At 39.8% G+C, this 5,966-nt stretch overlaps 1 non-coding gene across 1 annotated transcript; it reads left to right on the forward strand.

Annotated features, from left to right (window-relative positions):
• Positions 1-233: 233 nt before the first annotated feature.
• On the forward strand, positions 234-364 carry LOC137775989 (small nucleolar RNA SNORA18). The gene has a single exon (XR_011076114.1). It is a non-coding gene; the product is annotated as a small nucleolar RNA SNORA18 (small nucleolar RNA).
• The last annotated feature ends 5,602 nt before the right edge of the window (positions 365-5,966 follow it).

Here is a 5,966-nt window from a genome sequence, read left to right on the forward strand (position 1 = left end):
TGTCTTAACAAAACATAAAACCCAAAATATATTATGTGTATAGCAGAAGACATAAAGTCGAAAAGCAAGCAAATTATGACAAAATATATTTGCAACTGATATAATAAAATTTTATACTTTTACTTTGTATACATATATATCAGTTTATCTGAATTATTTAAATATAGACAAATATATTAAATAGATATATATTCATACAAAGAACCTATCAATCAGTAAAAAACAACCCTATAGTTGAGGTCTATCCCTATGGGGCTTTTCCTGTAGACTCACATTGTTGGAAATGCCTCACAGAGTAACTGTGTGGTTTTGCTTCACTCACAGAACTATTTGTTAGATCTTTGGAAAGAATTACAAGATCTGCTAAAAGTATGAAAGACCTAGTAGTTAAATTTTTTTACCTTAGGTATTGGCATATCCCACAGTCATTCTTGGGTGTGATAGCTTTGGAGCGAATATGATTTGAACTCATTAGTTTTAGAGGGTGTCTGAAACTGAAAACCAGGCAAATCCATCTACTCTGAGCCTATAAGTGGTCCTAAAGTAAATTACATGAAGAAATTAGATCCCCAAGATTCTAGTGGGGAAATGTTTGATGTTATCAATGTGTCCATATTCAAGTGGAGACAAAAGAAGTCCAACTAAAAGAATTATGGGCTAACTGATAGGACAACTGTGGATTAAGCATAGCTTCTTTTTAAAAGGGCTGTCTTGAAGATAAATCCTGACTCAAACTTTGGAGGAACTAAGGTGACCTTGATAGACAGTGGAGGTGATCACATGTAAAATTCTTTAAATAAAAATTTATTGACTTTAGTTGAGGGATAAAGCAAGAGCCTTGGATGAGCATACACATACTACTATATACAAGATAGATAACCAACAAGGACCTACTGTATAACACAGGGAACTCTACTCAATATTCTGTGATAACCTATATGAGAAAAGAATCTAAAAAAGAATAAAAAGGGAATTCCCTGGCAGTCCAGTGGTTAGGACTCTGCTTTCACTGCCAAGGGCATGGGTTCAATCCCTGATTGGGGAACTGAGATCCCATATGCCACGCAGCGCGGTCATTAAAAAAATAAATAAATAATAAAAAAGAATAAATATATGTATATGTGTTCAATATAACTGAATCACTTTGCTGTACACCTGAAACTAACACAACATTGTAAATCAACTATATTCCAATAAAATTAAAATATTTTTAAAAATTTATTAACTTTAAATAATTTGCCTAATGTTATAAATAATATTTTTAAACCCTTTATACTATAAAAAAAATTGACCATCTGATTAAAAATTACCCAACTGGGGCTTCCCTGGTGGCGCAGTGGTTGAGAAGCCGCCTGCCAGTGCAGGGGACACGGGTTCAAGCCCTGGTCTGGGAAGATCCCACATGCCGCAGAGCAACTAAGCCTGTGCACCACACCTACTGAGCCTGCACTCTAGAGCCCACGAGCCACAACTACTGAGCCCACATGCCACAACTACTGAAGCCTGCGCACCTAGAGCCTGTGCTCCGCAACAGGATAAGCCACCTCAATGAGAAGCCCGTGCACCGCAACAGAGAGTAGCCCCCGCTCGCCGCAACTAGAGAAAGCCCGCGCCCAGCAACGAAGCCTCAACACAGCCAAAAATAAAAATAAAATAAATAAATTTTTTAAAAAAATTACCCAACTGAAAATAGGTAGGGCTTCCCCGGTGGCACGGTGGTTTAGAGTCTGCCTGCCAATGCAGGGAACACAGGTTCGTGCCCTGGTCCGGGAGGATCCCACATGCCGCGGAGCAACTGGGCCCGTGATCCACAACTACTGAGCTTGTGCTCTAGAGCCCGCGAGCCACAACTACTGAAGCCCGCGCACCTGGAGCCCGTGTTTTGCAACAAAAGAAGCCACTGCAATGAGAAGCCTGCGCACGGCAATGAAGAGTAGCCCCCGCTCGCTGCAACTAGAGAAAGCCCGCGCATAGCAACGAAGACCCAACGCAGCCAAAAATAAATGAATGAATGAATAAATAAATAAGAAAGAAAGAAAATAGGTAAAGAATATAAGCATACAACTTGCAGATGACAAGATACAAATGTTCAAAACCACATATGAAATATTGTTCATATGAATAAACTCAGTTAATAAAATAATGAGATATAAAGTTAAGGAAAGGAAAGTAAGTTAATAAATCAAGTTAATAAGATAATGAGGTGTCAATTTTTTTACAAATTTATTTATTTATTTATTTATTTATTTATTTATTTATTTATTGGCTGCATTGGGTCTTCATTGCTGCGCACGGGCTTTCTCTAGTTGCGGCGAGTGGGGGCTACTCTTCGTTGCGGTGTGCAGGCTTCTCATTGCAGTGGCTTCTCTTGTTGCAAAGCACAGGCTCTAGGTGCATGGGCTTCAGTACTTGTGGCACGTGGGCTCAGTAGTTGTGGCGCACAGGCTTAGTTGCTCTGCGGCATGTGGGATCTTCCCGGACCAGGGATCGAACCCGTGTCCCCTGTATTGGCAGGCAGATTGTTAACCACTGTGCCACCAGGGAAGTCCCAAGGCATCAATTTTTGACGATCATTCTAAGTCAGAAACCGTAAAGGGCCTGTGATTTTACCCTACCTGCAAGCTAACAAATTAGCTTACCACAGTATAATATACATTCTGACAAAAGAATATAAGGCACCCCCCTAAACAAAATAGATGCTCTGATCAGCAAATACATGTATAAAAGCTGTTTGGTGCTTATGTTCCTAATTTTAAGCAATTGGCATTCTGGCATATGCATCAGTCTCTTAGAAGTTTGGTTAGTGTGAGTCAATCACCACATATATGATCAACTGTGAATGTTAACTGATACAGTGATATTCTTGGACCTGCAAGTCTGGGAACAGAGTCAGTACCCATATTGATTACATCAAGGTACTGTCGACCTGCTGGACAAACAGCCTTTCCCAAAGACATTTTTCTCTCTGATCCTTTGCAGGCCTTCATCAAATCAGAACATTTTCAGCTGTTGCTCTTTTGAGATCACTTCCAACCTCTCTCATTATCATAGTCATTTCCAGTTTGTTAGTACTGGTTAAAAAATATCATCCAAACTTGAACACACTACTCCAGACACAATCTGAACAGCCCAGAATATATCATCTGCACTGGACCCTATTTTTGTCTGAATGTGTCCTAAATACGAACTGGCTTTTTCACCAGCTGCTATACTTGTAGAATCTTCTCAAGCTTGTATTTAACGCCAACTCCCAAGTCTTTTTCACATGGGAAAGGAAGATAATAAACGTAGATGAGAGCTTGTGCTGTGGAATCAGACTTCCTAAGTTTGAATTCTTGCTCTGCCGTGTGCTGACTAGGTAATGTTGAGAAAGTTACTTCTTGTCTTTAAACCTTAATTTTCTCACCTGTAAAACAGCAGTGATAACAAGAACATCCACCTCAAAGGGTTATTGTAAGGATTAAGTAAGTTACCTCAGGAGAACTACTTGGTACAATGCAGGCTATTTCCCATGCATCCCACATTGCACTGAATACATCTTATTTAATCCTCACAAGAATATTATGATGTACATATTATTGCATCCATTTTACAGATGGGAAATCTGAGGTGCATAGAGTTTAAGTAACTCGCCTAAGGTCAAAGAGTTGCTAAGTGGCAGAGCCAGGGTTGCAATAAGTTCTTCCTGACTTCAAAGACAAAGTTCTCTCTCTTGCACCATTTAGAGGCATTCTTCCCCTTCCTGTATTTCTACATTTTTTAAGCCCTTACAGAGGATAATAAACAGCTAGGAGTACAAGCTCTTGGGGCAGACTGCCTTGTTTGATGAACTGGAGCAAGTTACTTAATCTCTACTTAAATGATCTGGGATAAGTTACTGAACTTCTCCATGCCTCAGTTTCCCCATCTGTAAAATAAGAATTTTATTTAGCAATACCTACCTCAGAGATTTCAGAGCTGATTAAACAAGATAGCATTTAACACAGTGTCTACCCACTGGCTAGTACACAACAGACGTTAGCTGTGTTATTCCCTTCCCACTCCAGGTCACCTTGCCAATACCAGCCAAGTCTGCTTAGGAAACCATCCTAGAGTATTTCCAGGGATCCACATCAAATTTACAAAATTTCTGTGAACTCTCTCAAACACATACTTTCCTATATCTATCAGACTATGTCTAGAGTTCTTTTACTCACTTTTATGAAATCCAAGATGATAGGGTTGAAAAGAGGGAGAAATAAAGGCCATCATAACTCATAATATGCATAATAAGGCCCAGAAATAATAGAAAGTTGGCTTCAGCTATGACTCATCAAGGGCTATTTGCATCAGTTCCTCCTGCTTTACCACAACTCACTTCTCTTATTGCTCAGCCCTATATATTTATCACCCGCAACTCACATTTGTGGGTACTGATTACAAAATGTTCTTTTGTACATCAGCCCAGCTGCCAGGAGATCCCACCCCCACACTCAGAAAAAATGGGTTCAGATAACTAAGCTTTCAGTATTTCAAGGCTGAAGGAGAAGGAATTCATAAACCCCACATAAGTTCTGTGAGACTGTCCCCATTTTACGGCTGAGGAAGACAGGGCTTGTCAAGGCCATTATTTGTATTTTACCCAAATCACAGAGTTGATTAGGGGTAGAGATAAGAGTTGACCCAGATCTCCCACAATGCCACTCCAGGCAGAAAGAGCCTGTGGGTTGCCAATAGCAATGCTTCCCAAATTGGTCCTCCATCCACGCGGCACCTACAACAGTTTTGCAATACCTTCCTACCTCCTATGGGATTATTTACTTAATTTTTTTAAATCAGTGCACTTTTTACTACCTAAATTAGTTAGAGAATTCCCATCTAAATAGTAACGACTGTGAAACAACAGGTTTTATACACCATGTATATTTTATGTAATAAATTTTAAGTGTATTCATTTCCTAGGGCTGCCATAACAAAATACTATAAAACTGGGTGGGTTAAAACAACTGAAATTTATTCTCTCACTAGTCAGGAGGCCAGAAGTTCAAAATAACGGTGTCAATAGGGTTGGTTCCTCCTGGAGGAGAAACTATTCCACACCCCCTCTCCTAGCTTCTTGATGTCCCTTGGCTTGTACACACATCATTTCAATCTCTACCTCCGTATTCACATGAGCTTTTTCTCTCTGTATGTCTCTGTCCAAATCTCCCTCTCCCTTCTCTTATAAAGTCATTGGATTCAAGGCCCACTCTAAGATTATTTCATCTCAAGATCCTTAACTAATTACATCTGCAAAGACCCTGCTACGAAATAAGGTCACATTCTGAGGTCTTGAGTGAAGTTCTGGAATTTTGAGAGGAACACAATTCAACCCACTACAACATGTGAATAACGACTACAATTTTTTTGAAAGTTTATCCACACACCACCAAAAATCATCTCGCATTCTGATAGTGGCTTGCAAATCACACTAGGGAGACACTGATGTACACAACATTTGGAGGTCCTTGGGTACCTCCCCTAGCTTTAAAAGCAGCAGATTTTATAGTCAAGGTGGTTGCGCTTCCTTCACTACATTTGAACCAATGTATGTTTTGGTAAATCAAGAAGTTGGTCCCCTAGATATAGCTGATTCTCTGGTTTTGAGATTTCAAGAAATATTATTAATAACAGATTGTTTCAAGTGCTATTTCAAGAAGGTAGATGAACACTAGCTTATTGCATGATTCATTATTTTCTGAAATCAGCAGCTGGGCACGTACAGGTCTCTGTGGGATTGTATTTGGGGATTTAATTAAGTCTTCTCTCCACAGAGAAAACCAAAGCCAATTTAAAAAAAGCCATTGGGCAACACTGGACATTGTGAAATTCCACTTTGTGCAGAAAGGCAGGATGCCTGAGAACACGGTACTCAGGAACCCAGAGTAAGCCCAACAACACTCAGAAGACCTTACTCTTCTAGGTGCACAGACTTCATCCCTCTCTAA

Source organism: Eschrichtius robustus, chromosome 13 (genome assembly GCF_028021215.1).
Source record: "Eschrichtius robustus isolate mEscRob2 chromosome 13, mEscRob2.pri, whole genome shotgun sequence".
In the NCBI taxonomy this organism is placed as follows: domain Eukaryota; kingdom Metazoa; phylum Chordata; class Mammalia; order Artiodactyla; family Eschrichtiidae; genus Eschrichtius; species Eschrichtius robustus.